General features: G+C 48.9%; 1 protein-coding gene across 2 annotated transcripts in view; it reads right to left on the bottom strand.

The window, feature by feature from the left end:
- TTC28 (tetratricopeptide repeat domain 28) overlaps nucleotides 1-18224 on the bottom strand; it is a 108859-nt gene that overhangs the window by 86924 nt on the left and 3711 nt on the right. The gene's annotated exons all lie outside the window — the stretch shown is intronic.

Raw genomic sequence — 18224 nt, 5'->3', positions numbered from 1 at the left:
AAAACAAAGGCCAGGGCAGGGGCTTAGGGAATGTCCAGCCTCCTATCCTTTCCTTCAATATCTTCCACCAGCAGGAATGAGCATCGGTGAAGTCCTACATCTCTTTAAATCATTGTGGCCTCCTCTCTGTGACAGGGGCAAAGTTGATGAGCATTTGCTTCTTATTACATTTATGAATCTTCCTTGAAAAGGAACCCAAGAGAATACTTCTATCTTAAAACTGTTGGGAGAAGCAGAGGGAGGCAGAAAGCTCGATTTTTGCCTGTTCAAGCATACACGTTTCATGACAGATGAGGGAAGTCACCTGAAAGCCTGACTATGCCACCATGGATGCCACCTTAGGTTCCTTTGGATGAATAAATCCATAAAATATGCTGGGAGAAGGAATGAGGAGGCCTCCCACAAGCAACAATTGCATTTTGATTTCTCATTTGCAAGGAAGCTGGCCATGGTCCAACTCTGGCTACGGAAATGGTTTGCAGAGCTCTTCCCAAGGTCATGGTGAGGAAACACTTCCCAGCATGCACCTCAAGGGGTGTGGGTGGAGAGCAGCCCATGAGCCAAGCCACAAGATCTGCAGCAGCCATGGGGGGCAGGTCAGCCTCCCTCTCAGTGACAGTCCATGCAGGGACACAACTCACAGCAGCAGCACCTCAGGCTGTGGGGGTGGGGCCCTCCGTTGGCCCAGGAAAGGCCAGGCCCTGCTGCTCAAGTGCAGCTGCTAACAGCTGCTTAATTCCTCCCACTGCTGGAGACCAGAAACTTTTCCACCTGGCAATTGCTTTGCTAGCAAAAACTGATTGCTTCACAGCCCAAACTCAATGTGAGTAGAAGACAACTGAGGAATTTCACCCCCCTTGAATGCAAGCACCAGTATCCCAACCTCCCCATGCTTGTTTTTCACCTGAAGGAACCCCAAAAAGCAATGCCCACCCACAGACCCAGGCACCTCTGACAACTTGCAAAAATGATTACTCACACTCAGCATTTATACAACAACAGTGAATTTTCACAGCTCTCCTGACCATCCGTTTGTAAGGTGGGCTGGGATTAATACCCCACGTCTGCCAGCGGGCAGAACAGAGGCCTCCCTAAGGTTGCCCAGTACAAAGCTGGGCTGAGTTTTCAACCTGGGGCTTCCTAGGCTTGAGTTCACATTCTTTGCCATTACACTACAGAAGAACCCCAGAAACCTCACAATATAAACCACACAGTTAACGCTCATTGTTATGTTCTTGAATCTGTGGTTCCTGCTGTGCTCCAAACACTGCATGCTCAACAAAGCAGTCTCCAGGATCTCTCTCAAATTGCTCCAAGCCCCAACTCCCATCTCCAAAGTCCACGGCCTTGCCTGACTTCCACCGGAAGCAGCAGGGCCTTCTGGGCTGGGCTGGAGGCTGAGCCCCAGACCCCTAGAATGGCCCCCATGGATGGATGGGCAGGCAAGACCGCTGCCCATCATTCTCCTTTTTCTGGACCTCAGGGAGTCTGGCCCTCCTGTCAGGGCCATTTACCCATGCTTTTCGTTCTGACTGCTTTGTACTGACATTTGTTGCTTAAACATGTGGCTGATGTTTTTTTTTTTTATTGGGAGGGTTTGCATTTCACTTGGAGACCACGTGTTAAAAAGCAGTATATAAAAGCTATGGACAAAAAAAACAACCTGCATGATACTGCTTGAGAGCTCAAAGCGACTTCAAGCCTGCTGATCAGCTGCACCTCCGAGCACTAGGCAGGGCTCTTTGTATGACGTTAGCTGACTGACAAGTGGGCGGCCCCACCCACCTGTTCTATGTGGCCCCTAAGGGTAGGAGAGATAAGGGCCCCCCAGCCACCCCTGAATTAGCTCAAGCACCTGAAGTGAGCAGTCCCAAGCAAAGTGTGGTGATATTAAGATTGCTCCTGAGCAGACACAAGCAACGCATCTTCAAATGCATCCCCTCCCCATGGGAAGTTAACTCATGCACCATCCTGGCCACGGAAATCAAGTTCTGAAGAGCATGGAGGGCTTGGCTAAAGATGCATCTGCTCTCAGACACAAGCTGCTGGCCAGCACAGACCTCCCGCGAGTTTGCTCCATGAAGAAAGAGCGCTCTTGTGCTCATGTCTTGCCACTTGAAGGTCTCCCAAAACTATCTGGCTGACTACGGTGAGATGCTGGACTAGATGGGCTCACTTTGGTCTGATCCAGCAGCAGGGCTCTTCCAACACCAGTCCCTACAAAGCACCTGCCTCACCTGATCAGCCTGCCCAGCCACAGGCGGAGGAGGGTCTGCCTAGCATATGGCTCAATGCTCCTGGTCCTAATCAGGTCAGGAAAAATTTGGTTAGGACACCAATTTCATTGAGAGCACAATACTTCCTGGTGCCCCCAGAGCAGTGCCAAAGGTATCCACCACCTGCAGAAACCAGCAGGAGAATTCTCGACAACTGGAGTATCATCAAAGAGGATTCCTTGACCACAAGTCCTGATAACACTTTTTAAATCCATGACTATTCATACAATCCACCATCCACAACCTGGATCCCAGCCAACAATTTGTAAAATCAAAGTCTGAAAACCACAACCAAAGTCCAAAACCAGGAGAAGGAATTACAGTGTCTCCTCTCACATTTCGGCAATTGCATTTTGGGACAGGCACTGGTAATTTAGACTTCCAGAGTACACAAAACATTTCGGAGAAGGGCGGGCAGGAACCCTGATAGCACCAGGTGAAATGGAAGGACAACCACATCTCCTGGAAGAGGCCTCCTTCCACGGTGCAGCAGGAACAGCTCCCTTGGCACATCCCTCACTGGTGGATCCAGAGAAGACCTGCCACTGGGCAGCATGGAAAGGCAGCTTCCAGAAGCCAAATCCCTTAGGATTTCAAAGCAAACAAGACTCCTCTCATCCCTGTGATACATGTTTGGTCACCCTTGAAAACTAACACCAGTACAAAAGGCAGGAGCCAATTCAGTGCACCCTCCTGGTGTTTAACAAAGCTGCTCTTCGCATCCCAGAAGCAGAACCCAGCAAACCATTCGGTTCAATGGCAGCAGCTACCACATCAGCCTTGGCCATCATCTCCATTCAGGAGTGACATGTTGAATGAATACATTTTCTGTGATTCTGGTTTTGGGGCTTTCTTTTATTTTCTCTTTACAGTTCTGCCTAAAACATTGCATTTCCAAGCTCTGCATTCTTCTCTTCCCCACTTTAGCTCTGATTTCATGACACAGAAATGCAGCTGGAGGAATGCCACTCTCTGAAAAACACACACAAAGCAGCACACAAGGCTATTAAACCAGCTCCAGGACTAGCCCAGAGTTGCCAGATGGCGGCTAGAAAGGATGTGCAGTGACAGTTCGCTGCAGAGCAGGAGGCTGCAGAAATTGCACACTGGACTCCCACAATTAAGCTGCTAATCAGTGTCAATTCCACGCTGATTTGGCAGCTCCTCCTCCCCACTCGCGCCTTCACTTTTAACTCTTTGCCACACATGCTCACAAATAACCTGGAATGCTTCACTCCTTTACAAATCAGCAGGGAAACAAAAAAACCAGGACACCTGAACAGGTTCTATTACTTTTGGTCACCCCTATAAGCTAGCGACCGCAAGCCGGCTCCTGAGAGCTTCGGGTAGTCCTGCCATGGCAGCTTCCTGTTCCCAACCCAAGGCTCACTCACTATCGCTCAGCAACCACCTCAGTTTTGTACTGAATAAGCAGATAGTTTCTCGAGAGAGAGAGAGAGTCACTAAAACTGTCTTTTCCTTAATGTGACCTTCCAGGAATCATCCCATCGTTATTTCAAGGACCACAAGATCCGCCCCCTCCAGCCACAGGAGGCCACAACCAGGGCACCTTCTGCTGCTGCTGCTCTTTCCTGCCTTCCTCTATAGTCTACGCTTGATGGATGAACAGCCCAGTCACCTTCCAAGCATTATTGCTTTGGGAATTAAGGAGGAGATCTTCAAAATATGCTCCGCCAGGCAGACAGAGAGCCATGGCTTCTGTGCCCCACCCAGGGCGCCTTGGCTTTGTAGCATAAGACCGTAAGAAGAGCGCCAAAAGGGCGCCCCCCAATCCCGCCTCTTGCTCTCACGGTTGCCAACCAGATGGGTCACAAGCAGGACAGGAGCAGCCCCTGTGAGACTCAGCAATGGGGATTTGGAGGGTCTGTTGAGTCAGCTTCAGGATTTGTTATGAAAACAGATTCTTCGTCAAAAAGCACCGCTTTGCTGAGTTCCTGTGCAACCAAATAGAGTACAGTCATACCTTGGGTTAAAGTTGCTTCAGGTTAAATCTTTTCAGGTTGCGTCCCGTGACGACGTGGAAGTAACAGAACAGGTTGCTTTCGGGTTTTGCCACTCGTGCATGCGCAGACGCTCAAAATGTTGTCACGCACATGTGCAGAAGCAGCGAATCGCGACCCACGCACACGCAGATGCAGGTTGTATTCTGCTCAGGATGCGAATGGGGCTCCAGAACGGATCCCGTTCGCGTCCAGAGGTACCACTGTGTACCTCACGTTAAGTACTTAATTCATTCCGGAGGTCCGTACTTAACCTGAAACTGTTCTTAACCTGAAGCACCACTTTAGCTAATGGGGCCTCCTGCTGCCGCCGCGCCGCCAGAGCACGATTTCTGTTTTCATCCTGAAGCAACGTTCTTAACCTGAAGCACTATTTCTGGGTTAGCGGAGTCTGTAACCTGAAGCGTATGTAACCCCAGGTACCACTGTATATTCATGCATACAGATGGTGACCACCTTAAGTGTGACCAATTGATGTGTGAACACCGATGTGCGGGTCCTTTTGGACCTGGAGGAAAGCAGAAGGTGGGTGGGCATGCTTCTATGTGCTTCGCTGACATGCATGGGGGCCAGGAACAGAACTCCCATGCGGAATGGTCACTGCCTGTATTTTCTTCACAGAGAATTCAAACGTAAGCAAAATGCACACTCAAGGGAATGGGTTGGCAGGAGGTCCAATCTTCCCTGAGCCAATATTTTATCGATATCATTCCTCATATTTACTCTTTCATGGCAACATGCCGCATGTGTTCCCCATGGGCAACCCCTCTCTTGCTTCCTCTCTGGGCAGCAGAGGATGTCTAAAGGCAGAACAACACAGAAGAAGCAGGGATGGAGCTGCCACAGATCAACTAGATAGCTGAGTTGGTGAGAACATAGTACAGTACTAATAATGCCAACCCCGCAAGGGACAGCTGCATATTCCTGCCTTGCAGGGGGTTGGACTAGATGACTCTCAGGCTCCCTTCTAACCCTACAATTCTACTGGAGGACAGGGCAGGTGGGAGGGGCCTTCAAACTGGTGTAGCCCACGTTCCCTATGTCAGCATGAACCACAAACCCAAATCAGCAGTTTCTTCCAACAACTTCAAAGTGTGAATTAAAGCAAACTAGGGTTTGAATTCAGCTCAGTTAAGGTATCGCATTAAACGCACCTAGCTCTAAAAAAGGGATGGGGGGGTGTTCAGGCAAAAGAAGAACACGGGGGCCAGCAGAGAAACCTAAGGGCTGCTCCCAGCTGTGAATTTGTTACCCCTCATCCCCACTGAGCCCCCTTATCTCTCCCTCTCCCTCTCCCCCTCTCCCTCTCTCTCTCACACACACACCCCACAGTCTCAGGTGCCAGACCCAAAGTCTTGAAGCCACAGGAAACATGGAAGGTGCCTAAAGAAGCCAGGGTGGCTATCTAAAGAACTTTTAACTGAGTTAAGATTAAAAAAGGATGTGTACAAAAAATGGAAAAGGGGGGAAACCACCAAAGAGGAATTCAAACAAATAGCCAGCACGTGTAGACACAAAGTCAGAAAAGCTCAAGCACAGAATGAACTCAGGCTTGCTAGAGAGGTTAAAAGCAACAAAAAAGGCTTTTATGGGTATGTTCGTAGCAAAAGGAAGAACAAAGAAACAGTGGGGTCACTCAGAGGAGAAGATGGTGAAATGCAAACAGGGGACACAGAAAGGGCTGAACTCCTCAATGCCTTCTTTGCCTCAGTCTTCTCCGATAAAGAAAACAATGCCCGACCTGAAGAATTTGGAGCAAATGATTCAGCAGAGGAAACACAGACCAGAATAACTAAGGAGATAGTACAAGAATACTTGGCTAGTCTAGATGTATTCAAGTCTCCAGGGCCAGATGAACTGCATCCAAGAGTATTAAAAGAACTGGCTGATGTGATCTCAGAACCACTGGCAGTCATCTTTGAGAATTCCTGGAGAACAGGCGAAGTCCCGGCAGACTGGAGGAGGGCAAATGTTGTCCCTATTTTCAAAAAGGGGGAAAGAGAGGACCCAAATAATTACCGCCCAGTCAGTCTGACATCAATACCAGGGAAGATTCTGGAGCAGATCATTAAGCAAACAGTCTGTGAGCACCTAGAAAGGAATGCTGTGATCACCAATAGTCAGCATGGATTTCTGAAAAATAAGTCATGTCAGACTAACCTGACCTCATTTTTTGACAGAATTACAAGCCTAGTAGATGAAGGGAACGCAGTGGATGTAGCCTACCTTGATTTCAGCAAGGCATTTGACAAGGTGCCCCATGATATACTTGTAAAGAAGCTGGTAAAATGCGGTCTTGACTATGCTACCACTCAGTGGATTTGTAACTGGCTGACTGACCGAACCCAAAGGGTGCTCATCAATGGTTCCTCTTCATCCTGGAGAAGAGTGACTAGTGGGGTGCCACAGGGTTCTGTCTTGGGCCCGGTCTTATTCAACATCTTTATCAACGACTTGGATGATGGACTCAAGGGCATCCTGATCAAATTTGCAGATGACACCAAACTGGGAGGGGTGGCTAACACCCCAGAGGACAGGATCACACTTCAAAACGACCTTGACAGATTAGAGAACTGGGCCAAAACAAACAAGATGAACTTTAACAGGGAGAAATGTAAAGTATTGCACTTGGGCAAAAAAAATGAGAGGCACAAATACAAGATGGGTGACACCTGGCTTGAGAGCAGTACATGTGAAAAGGATCTAGGAGTCTTGGTTGACCACAAACTTGACATGAGCCAACAGTGTGACGCGGCAGCTAAAAAAGCCAATGCAATTCTGGGCTGCATCAATAGGAGTATAGCATCTAGATCAAGGGAAGTAATAGTGCCACTGTATTCTGCTCTGGTCAGACCTCACCTGGAGTACTGTGTCCAGTTCTGGGCACCACAGTTCAAGAAGGACACTGACAAACTGGAACGTGTCCAGAGGAGGGCAACCAAAATGGTCAAAGGCCTGGAAACGATGCCTTATGAGGAACGGCTAAGGGAGCTGGGCATATTTAGCCTGGAGAAGAGGAGGTTAAGGGGTGATATGATAGCCATGTTCAAATATATAAAAGGATGTCACATAGAGGAGGGAGAAAGGTTGTTTTCTGCTGCTCCAGAGAAGCGGACACGGAGCAATGGATCCAAACTACAAGAAAGAAGATTCCACCTAAACATTAGGAAGCACTTCCTGACAGCAAGAGCTGTTCGACAGTGGAATTTGCTGCCAAGGAGTGTGGTGGAGTCTCCTCCTTTGGAGGTCTTTAAGCAGAGGCTTGACAACCATATGTCAGGAGTGCTCTGATGGTGTTTCCTGCTTGGCAGGGGGTTGGACTCGATGGCCCTAGTGGTCTCTTCCAACTCTATGATTCTATGATTCTAGGAGCAAAGAAGGCACTCCAAGACAGTGGACAGTGGACAGTGGTGCCACCTGCAACAGAAGCCAGTCCCATCTCCCTGAGGAAAGGCATGGGGGCCACACAAACTGGCCACCGAGAAAGGCATCACCAAGGATCAACAGAGAGGCCAGAGCAGCCTGAGAGGCACAAGCTTATTGCAGACTATTCTTAGTGGGGCTCAGCTTTGGAAAAGAGGCTGGCTGGTCAACCTGTTACCTCCTGCAGCAAAAGAAGAAAAACAGGCTACCAAGGGATCTGGCAAAAGGTCTCCCCCCAAGTCTGCCTCACTGCACTGTGGGAGGAGGAGCAAACATGCGAAGTCTCGGGGTAAACTCTCGCAACCAGCACTCAGGAGGAGCCAAAAAAAACCCATTAAACAGTTTCATGTTTGAAAAACTGGAATGCATCTCTCTGCAAATTAAAGACAGATTGGAAAGAGAGGGACAGACCTGGAAAGTTCTCTGCTCATCAAATTAAAAACAAGAGCCCTATTCATAAAAAATTCTTCAGTGGTCAAGTCACATTCTTCACTCTTGTGTTTTTATGTGCCACGAGGGGGAGCAACATTCTGCCGGTGAGGGGGGCCACTAGGACCAATGTCTTAGCCCCCCCTTCAGCAGACTAGGGGGGGGCACCCATCCTCAAGCCATCCCAAGGATTCTTCACATGGCCAACAGCTGGGCCCAATTAGCAAGCAAGGAGAAAAGTAAATAGTCCTCCTCAGTATTTTGTTGCATCCTCCAAAATTCACATGAGACAACAGCAGCAGCAGCAGCAACTCAGAGTGAAGATCAACCCGCCCCTTCCAGGCAATATTCCCAAATCTGCAAAGCCAAAAGGAGATGAGAGGATAGTAAACTGTGGGCACTGGAGAAATAAAGCAGAGCAGAGATGCTGGGGAGAGCAAAACCCAGGCAGGCAGGAAGCCACAAGGCGGAGCATCGCTCACAAGTGGCACTACTTGGCCATCCTGTTTTGCTCAGAGACAGCAGGGTGCCAGGCAGTCATACACTGCCCCCCCCCCAAGCTCTCTTTCTATAAAAGCTGGACCTCTGAAAGCCTCCACTTTTCACATCGCTGTGCAGGGTCTCCGAAGAGCTTGTTTTGCCGCAAGAGTGACTTCTGCATCAAATACCAAGGGAAGTGCCCTCATTGCAAATGTGTACATTGCTGGGCTCTCACATGCTTGAAAGGCATCTCTAAAGCAAGCAAGCAATTTCTGGGAGGGAAGGGCACCCCCAGAAGACGAGACCAAGAGCAGGAGATGAGCAGAGCATGGCTTGGCAGGGGACCATCTCAGCCAGATGCCATTTGCACTGGCCAGCCAGACACATCCTGAGGGAGACTGAAGGGGGGAGGGAAAGTGCCCACATGCAGGGAGCCAGGAAAACTTCCTTTTTATTTATTTATTTTGTTTTTATAAATAAAGTAACATGCAGCAGCGGCCGCCATCCTAGGCCTCCTGACATTTGAGCAAAGAGCTCCTGTGCTCCACTTGCTGCCCATTCTTTCTAGAGCTCCTTAAGCTTCCACTTTCCCCCTCACTGGATTCACGAGGAAAAGGAGGCTGAGGCTTGCCCAAGGCCATCCTCGGAAGCCAGGTCTGTCACATTCAAGCCCAAACTAAAGAAAACATAGCCTAACAACCCCTCTCTTCTGGGACGCAATGAAAGCAGCTGCCAGAGGAGCTTGTATAAAGGAAAAAAACATCCCTTCGAGCCCAAAGCCCACCACTGCACTGCTGCCTCCTGCCCACAGGTGTGACAGACACTCCTTGCACTGACGGGTCACTCAAACAGTTTGGCAAGGCACACGGACCTCAAGGTGCGACCCACAGGTGCCTCTCCACAGACTGAAGTGCTGGAAGCCACTCGGAAGCCAAGGCAGGAAGCTTCCTCCCCCAGCTCTGCAGGAGCCTCTGGGATGCGGCTGTCTCCACGCCCAGCTGGAGTTTCCTTATGGCAGATGCCTGGAAAGGAAAGCCCAGCCAAGGATCAATGGGCAAGAAAATGCAGTCATTGGCTGGCAGGCAAAAGGCAACAACGGCTTCTCAAGAGATGCCGAGAGCTAGGCCTCCTTCTTCCTTTTTGGCTAGGATCTGCCTTTGCCCCAGGAGCACGCCCAGAGGTGTTGCTGGGCCTCCGCAGCAAAGGCAGGTGGGAGAGGGAGTCAGGGAAGCCAAAGTGGTGTGCAGAGAGGTTGTCCCGTACTTTGGACAGGTGTCAAATCAACATGCAGGTGTGGAGGTGGAAGCAGCGCTGCCTGGGACGTTCTAGAGCCCACCAGGCCCAGAGGAGGCTCCAGACAGGATCAGCTGTGCTCCTAACCGCAAGCAGGCGAGGTGGGTTTAAGACTCCATAAGACTCCATGACAGCCTGCAGCCTTCTCCGCCTCAGTGCAACACTGCCTCCCACAGACACAACGTAATTAATGCTGCCCCAAACCCCTCCGCTGACTTTGATGGAGACCTGGTGATCAAGGCAAGAGACCATCATTTGGTGGCTCTGTCTGGGCTGAGCTGCAGCAGAGAAAGACCCTTTGTCACCTGCTTGATCAGAGCAGAAAGCCCCCCGCCTCTGCTTTTTGCGCTCAGGATCCTGATCATCTACAAACCCCAATGCTCAGGCGGAAGCAAGTGCCAAGGGGCGCTGGGCTGCAGCAGACCATCCTTGAGGGCCGCAGTTTGGCTGAGTTGGGGGCAAAAGGAAGACGTTTCTAGAGGGCTACACAAAAAGAGGCACCGAGCTCCCAGGGATGGAACAACCCTTGCTCTGCCACTTGGAGATCACTTCATATCTGCAAAAATACTTTTTGTGCCAGTCTAAGAGTCATTCTGGCAGACAACCAAAGCAGACCTCTTAAAACAAGCACCCACTAAGCAAGTCCACTCCGAGGCTCCGCTGGGCACAAACAAACAAGTATGATGCAAGAGACAAGTTCTGAAGCAAGACAGGAAATCTATGAGCAGGTCTGTGCCTTCCCTGGTTGTTTGTTGCGGGGGGGGGGTGTTAGGTTGCTTCTAAAGATGTTTCTCTGAGCATGTGCAGAATTTATAGCATAGGCCAGTAGTTTTCAACCGGTGCACTGCTACACCCTTCAGCACCTTGAACGATGGTCAGGATTGTACCACTTATCCCACAAGGGAGCCACAGAAAGAACGTTGTTGGTAAAGGGAGCCGTGGATTCAAAAAGATTGAAAAACTCTGTATTAAGGTGTTCAGCAAATTAAAATACAAAAATATATACTAGAACCATCCATACAAACTACTAAGAGCAGCAACATAAAGTACAGAAATACAGCAATAAAGCATTACAATATACAGAAAACAGAAGTGTCCAGAATCACTAACAGCAAAAAGGTCTCTTTTTGAAAGAGGAGGGAAGGAGTTTGCCAAAGGTCCTGAGAGAGGCAGCACCACACCAGCAGCTTCTCTGGGAATGAAATGCAAAGAAGGCCAAGGATGCTGAACCTCTAAGAGCTGGATATCCAGCCAAGCAGGGACCAAGATGGAGAAACCTCTTGGTTTCATAAGTCCATCTTATTTGAATCCAGCCTCAGCTTCCCCTTGAGCATTCAGCCACCAGCAGCGTCTCTGAACGTGTGACTTTCCAACATTCTTGTCTGGTGTGCTTGGACACCTCGGTGGGCCAGAAAAGCTTCGTTCAAGAGGCCTCCATCAGTTGCCCTACCAGGCAGGAGAGCGGCATCTTCCCCACCCACAAACGCCCAGAACTGCCCAGCCTTCAAGGCTGGCCACCAGTGGCTGCCCTGGCATCTGGCGGACAGCTAAAAAGGAGCTTTCCTTCTTGTGTCACAGGAGCCCTGCTCTTGCCAGAGGAGGCCCCAGTCCTGCGGGAACGACCTGTGCGGTACCCAGCGCAGGGGGCACGACACAGCGCGTCCAGGTCTGTATCAGCTCTGGCCTCAAAGGCCTCACCACATCCACTCTCTGCCTATGGGGCTTCAGGAAGGCCTTGCTGGTCTCCTCTGCTTTCCCTGGGAACAGCTGGGGGTCCTGGGGGGCCCAGTCTAGTCAAGAAGCAATACGAGAAGACATGTGGAGAAGCTATTTGCTGCCTCCTTGTCTGAATGCCACAGCAGTACAAATACCAGCGTTCCTCTCATCACTGCCCTTGCAAAGACCCTCCAAGCGACCCTATTTTCCAGAGACAGTCCCAGATTTACAGAAGCTGCCCCAGTTTCTGATTTGATCCCAGTTTCTGATTTGCTTTCCCTTAGGACGTCCCTATTTTCATAAGAGAAAGTTTGTAAGGTATGGAGTTATCCAACCCCCCAAGCAATCTGAAGGGATCCCTGTATAGGTTAGTTTTTTAATGTTTAATGTTTTATTTTGTTTTTATATATGTTGGAAGCTGCCCAGAGTGGCTTGGACAATCCAGTCAGATGAGTGAGGTATAAATATTATTATTGTTGTTATTGAATAGGATGTCCCTATTTTCCTTGGAGAAATGTGGATGGCATGCCCTTAATGGGAAGCAGAGCAGAGCTCAGGAAGGCTCAGACTATGGCTGGTCTTGACCAAACAGCTGTCCTTTCCAGCTTCTCCCTTCATCCATTTCTCTCTGGCTATCTGCAGCAATGTATGCACAGAGGATACGGCCCCATCTCAGGCTGCAACCGTCTGGCTCCTGCTGCTCTCCAGCAGCCGTAAACCACCAGGCAGATTTTCTAAAAGGCTGAGGCCCTCGCACCATCACGTGGGAGAAAAATGCAAGAGGAAAGGAAACTTAAAACCTGCAATTTGCCACTGCCCAACATACAGATGCCTCACTGGGAGGAAACAAGCCAGCTAAAAACAGGGTTGAAAAGCGCAGTGCACTGCAACTAGTCCCACATCAAAAGCACCCTCTGGCCTGCCCCACTTGGGCAAACTCACGTGACTTGTTACAGCAGTGAAGCAGAGAACACAGACAACATGGTTTTGGAAACAAAATGGAAGCATGAAAACCACATTATTACTGGAAAGAACCCTGCATGCATGTGAGCAGCAGCCAAATAAATAAGGGGGAGGAAAAATGAGGTGATATTAAGCTAGTTCTAGGAAGTTTGCAGGGAGGTGTGAGTACAGTGAGAAGGGAATTTGGAGGGGCTCCGCTGTGTTGGCTTTTTGCTGTTAGCTTCTATGTAGAATGTAGATTTTTTCAATTTCGTTGTTCTGTATGGGACAATGACAATAAAGATTATTGTATTGTATCATATCGTTCTACCCATCTCTGCTATTTTGCCTTGTAAAAACTGTTTTCTGTTTACTTAAACCTCTGCAGTTGTTTAACATTACCATTTTCCTCGCAATGTCTATATGCCCCTGCTTTGCTCTAACTTTTGCCATTGTTTAAAACAGCAACTTTTTTTCCTTTCACTGCTTCTCCCTTTTCACTGCACTCAAACTTCTCCCTCTTCCATTCCTCAACCCCTTCATGTGAGAGAGATAAGGGATGTGGAGTCCTCAAATATTCCATAGAACCGTCACATAATGTATTTCACTCCTGACGATTACTAAATGTAGTAATGTGGAACAGATAATTTAACAAGCAGAGACCCATATATGTAGAACAAGAGAGAACAAGGCATGGAAAGGGGAGCAATATGTGTGTGCAAGGAGGAGCTGAGGAAAGTGGGGGAGGCATGGACCAAGGGATAAAGGTGAAAACTGAAGCACAGCGTGGCTGCAGAACGGAAGAGAGAGATGGGGTTGGGAAAGTGGAAAATGAACTCACCAGTTGCAGAAGGCATATGGGAGAACGAGAGGGAGGCTGGTGAGGGGAGCAAGCGCAACCCCTACTATCATCCTATTTGTTACAGATCTGGAATCAATACCAATTTGGAGCCTCTCCCCTTCGGAGTCAATAAAAGATGATATAAAGCATCGGTAGGCAAACTAAGGCCCAGGGGCTGGATCCGGCCCAATCGCAGGCGGTCCGGGAATCAGCATGTTTTTACATGAGTAGAATAAATGCATCTCTGGGTTATTTGTGGGGCATAGGAATTCGTTCATTTTTTATTTATTTTTTTCAAAATATAGTCCAGCCCACCACATGGTCTGAGGGACGGTGGACCAGCCCCCTGCTGAAAAAGTTTGCTGAGCCCTGATATAAAGGCAATAGCAGGTTTCCAAATGGGGAAGGATCATAATCATTTCAGGGTTAAAGCTCTTATGACCCAAAGTTCAATGATTCCATAGTTAAAGACTTTGGAAAACTAAGTATAAAGGCCAATAGGCACAGATACCAAAATCTTAACCAGCCTTTTATAAAACAAGATACCAGACCTGAACAAGTAAAACAATATCTTATGGGCATAGACTACGGGCTGGGGAGTAATCCCCTTAGAAATCTGGGGAAATCTATAGGAAACTGCATATAGACTCCCATTAAATACTGTATGGAGTAAGAGAAAATTTCTCTAAGATCATGAGTAGGTGGTGCACTGTCCCAATGAAGATAAAAAATTACCCACCCATTTGTTGAAAATGCCAGGGGTGGTTTTCACCCACACCCACACACCCACACACATAGTGGAAATGCGAGATGTCAAAAATACTGCAGGAAAATTAAACATTAATTAACAAGGATTATAGGCTATGAAGTCCCATTTCATCCAGCATTCTTTTTATTACATTATACGAAATGATCAGTTAGACCAGAACATAAAGAACGAGCCCATTAGACTTCAGCTGTAGCCAGAGTACTTTTTGCTAATGACTGGATAGAATCAACAGTGTCCACAACCCAAAAATGGCTGGATGGAATCAGGGACTTTGCAGCACTGGTGAAGTCAACACATTCCTTTAGACTTTTGGAACACAACTTCTTGATAATGTGGCAGAATTTTATTGAATTATTACCAAACATAACTTAACGGATTCACAATGTTTTATTCATTTAAAGTTGGCTGTGTTTTTCTGATCTTAGATTAAATGTTATAATGTTCTAAAAACTAATAAGTGGCACAAGATACAAAATTCCTTTTTTTACTACAGGTGAAACTCGAAAAATTAGAATATCATGGAAAAGTTCATTTATTTCAGAAATTCAACTTAAAAGGTGAAACTAATATATGAGATAGACTCACGACATGCAAAGCAAGATACGTCAAGCATTTATTTGTTATAATTGTGATGATTGTGGCATACAGCATACATTGCTTTGCATGTCATGAGAATATCTCATATATTAGTTTCACCTTTTAAGTTGAATTTCTGAAACATTATGATGGCTGACTGGGAACAGTTATGGACCACAGGTATGAAGTTTACGGCATGTAATGCCTTAAGAGAGAATATTATGAAAATGATATACATGACACCAGTCAAGCTACGGAAAGATTGAATTGTTTTTAACTGTTTTTACTTTGTATTTTTTCTTTTTCTTTTTCCTTTTTGTAACATTTTGAAAACTTTAATAAATATCTTTTTTAATAAATTTCTAAGACAGCTGCATGAGGCTGGGAGTGAGACGCCTGCATTGCAGGGAATTGAACCAGAAGACCCTCAGGGTCCCTTCAAACTCTACAATTCTATGATCACAAATGTATCAGCAGGCCTGGAAGACCAGGCAGCAAAGGAGGGAAGGAGGGAGGGAGGATTTGCAAGTTTCAAACAATTAATTACCTATGTGGCAGAAATGCAGGAAAGGATAAGTGTCCCACTGGTTTCCAGAAACATTGTGTTTATCCTCCTCCTCCTCCTCCTCCTCTCTTTCACCACCTGGCAGCAGAGCAATTTTCTTTTGTGTAAGGCTCCCTATGAGCTACCTCTGGCACGCCTGTGCGTGGACCTGAGCTTCAGTTGCAGTGTGGTGCTGACAACGCCAAGGTTGCAGGTCTGATCCCCTTATGGGACAGCTGCCTATTCCTGCATTGCAGGAAGTTGGACTAGATGATCCTCAGGGTCCCTTCCAGCTCTACAATTCCATGATTCTCCATTAGATTCTCCTTGGCGAAATCTGGCCCTGGAAGACGACATGAACAGAGAGGCAGGATCGGACCATCCACAGCAATCTCACAGGAAGATGCCAGACATGGAGATGCACCGCTGTGGGGCAGGCAGAAGACCCCCGGTTCTTTCCCCAATGGCACCTCGGTGTAGGTGGGCATAGCCCCACCTGAAACCTTGGAGGGCTGCTGCCAGTCCGTGGGGACAGTGCTGAGCCAGATGGACTAACGGGCTGCCTCTGTCTATGTTCCATTCCTATTACAACTCTGGCTTTACAAAGGCACTGCCAAGCCCAGAACCAGCCTTGATGGGGCTTTGCGCCCATGAAACGTGGGAAGAAAAGGGATGGGGAAGGCCCTGCAGTGTCTCTGAGAAATCACTCTGAAGTCTCACACTTACAGAACAAAGCACACACGCCACATCTATGTTCCCTGGCAGAGTACAAAGCACCAATGTGTCTGGCACACCCCCACCCCACCCCCACCTCATTCCAAGCCCAGTGCCAATCGGTGGAGTGTCTGCAAGGGATCGGTCTCACATCACAGCAAGAGAAGATCTAAACTCTTTGGACAAAAAAAGCGGCTTATCAGACTCTTCTCTGGCAGACTTGCTGTCAGACTGACAGGATGGAGAACAGCTTGGGGGCACAATTGGATCAAGCTGCAAAATGTAGCCTGAAATGTGTGGGTCTCACTCCCCTCCCTGCATCTCTTCAGTGACACAGCAGGACAAAGGGAAATGGAAAGATAATGTGCAGAGAGGCCTTGGGGACTGGCCCCCCGCACCTGGGGAGGCTGAGAGACCCCTCCTGGGCCAGACTCCTCCCTCTCCTGCTATTGGGAGCAGATTAATAGCCTTCATATCACCAGAGTCAGCGGAGTAAAACTCGGCCCTTGTTGCCATGGAAACAGAAGCACAGCCTCAGACAAACATTTATGGGAAACCTGCCATTTCCTTCAAGAGCAAAATAGAAAGGAAGCAAAAGCCGCCCCCGCCCCCCCCCCCCAACCTATGGCAGAAAAAAATTGCCCTTGCTTTCTCCAGAGAGAGAGCTAAGAAGAGCCTGTCCGGGGCTTCTCTGCTCAGCAGCCCTGGGCACACAGTGGCTTCCTCTCTTGCACAGCGGCCTCAGGGGTGAAGAGCCTCTGGTCCAAGAGGCAGGCAGGCTGCTTCTTGCCAGGGACTGGCCCTTTCACAGCTCGTGCTGGCAGCTCAAGGAAGGAGGACGGACGGACAGAGGAGGGGTCCTCCTAACACAACGTTCCTCGCTGCCTCTGGAGCAAAATCTGAAGCCGAGAAAACCCTCGTCGTGTTTCATCCCACTATGAAGGCATCACAATCCATCCGGCACAAATTCCAACGCCCGTCAGAGCAAGAGAGATGCCCCAGCCTTGCAAAGCAGCTGACGGCACGGGAGAGTCCACACCAGGCACTTATTCCAGAATGGCCAGGCTTCGTTTTAGAGGGCAACTACACAAGGTTGTCAAGATACTGTCCTTATCCTGTGCTTTTGGGCCGAGGGGGCTCCTTTTAGGAGCTCAGAACATCCAACTTTTAGGGGGAAGGGGAGAGAACAAAATTGTGATTCCTGCAGCAGGCCATCCAAAGCGGTCAGATGAGTGGGGCTGAGGAGATTCCACTTGCACCCAGAAACCCATTTCACACATGACCTGAGCCTTTCCTCCCTGCTTCAGGAGCCGCCAGGGCCGGCGCTGGGAGATGCTGGGTTCTGGGTACTGGAGGGGGTCACAGAGGCACGGGAGCCACAAGATAAATGCTTGCATTCCCCCACCCGCCCACAAAGAAGGAGAGCTGCCTGTTGCAAGTCAGGACGATGGTGGCCAGGGAGTCAAAGCAAGCAGGCCTGGGGGGGGAATAGGCAGCAAAGTCAAGAGAGAGCAAGGCAGGCCCCGTGCAGCCAGGTGTCCGTGTTAATTGCTGGGTAAAGACAAGGGTCATCTCACTTCATTTTTGACTACTGCTGTTCATTCAGAGCAACAGCACAAATCTGCGTGTGTGGAAGGAAGAAGCAAGGAAATGGAAAGCAGAGCAAGGTCTCTCTGATCAAGAGCTCACCCTGGCAGTGAGCCCCCTTGGCGCCACGCTTTGTAGGGGCTGGAAGAGAGAGCAAGGGAAAAGAATGGCTAGAGGGGGGGAGCCCTTGCCCACTCTGGGCCTGGCTGACCCCCATGAGCAGGAGCAGGACCCTCAGGGGCCCCAGGTTCCACTTGGTGAGCAGAAAAGCAGCATAACTTAAGAGCCCAGGAAGTGGAGAAATGGCTTCTTCATTCAGCAGCTAAATAGAATTCCATGCACACATAGCACAGTCCCCTTCGCAAGACTCTGCAATGCGGGGGGGGGGGTGAGAGCCTTTCCCCCAAGGCCTGAAGGCAAACAACTAGCTCAGCAAGCCGAGTAATGGAAACTTTTTGGAGAGCAGCATGCCCAGGAGCCTGACGGAAAGCGTACCAAGTGTGACTCTTAGAAGGACTAGCAGATAGCTGTGAATGTCTTGAATACAGACAGGACTTGGAAAAGCATGGGAACTATCCACAGGAACCTCAGAAGCCAGAGGGAAAGGTGCCAG

Source organism: Podarcis muralis, chromosome 16, assembly GCF_964188315.1.
Source record: "Podarcis muralis chromosome 16, rPodMur119.hap1.1, whole genome shotgun sequence".
Lineage (NCBI taxonomy): Eukaryota > Metazoa > Chordata > Lepidosauria > Squamata > Lacertidae > Podarcis > Podarcis muralis.
Note: the sequence above shows the minus strand (reverse complement) of the source record. Positions and strands in the feature narration are given on the sequence as shown.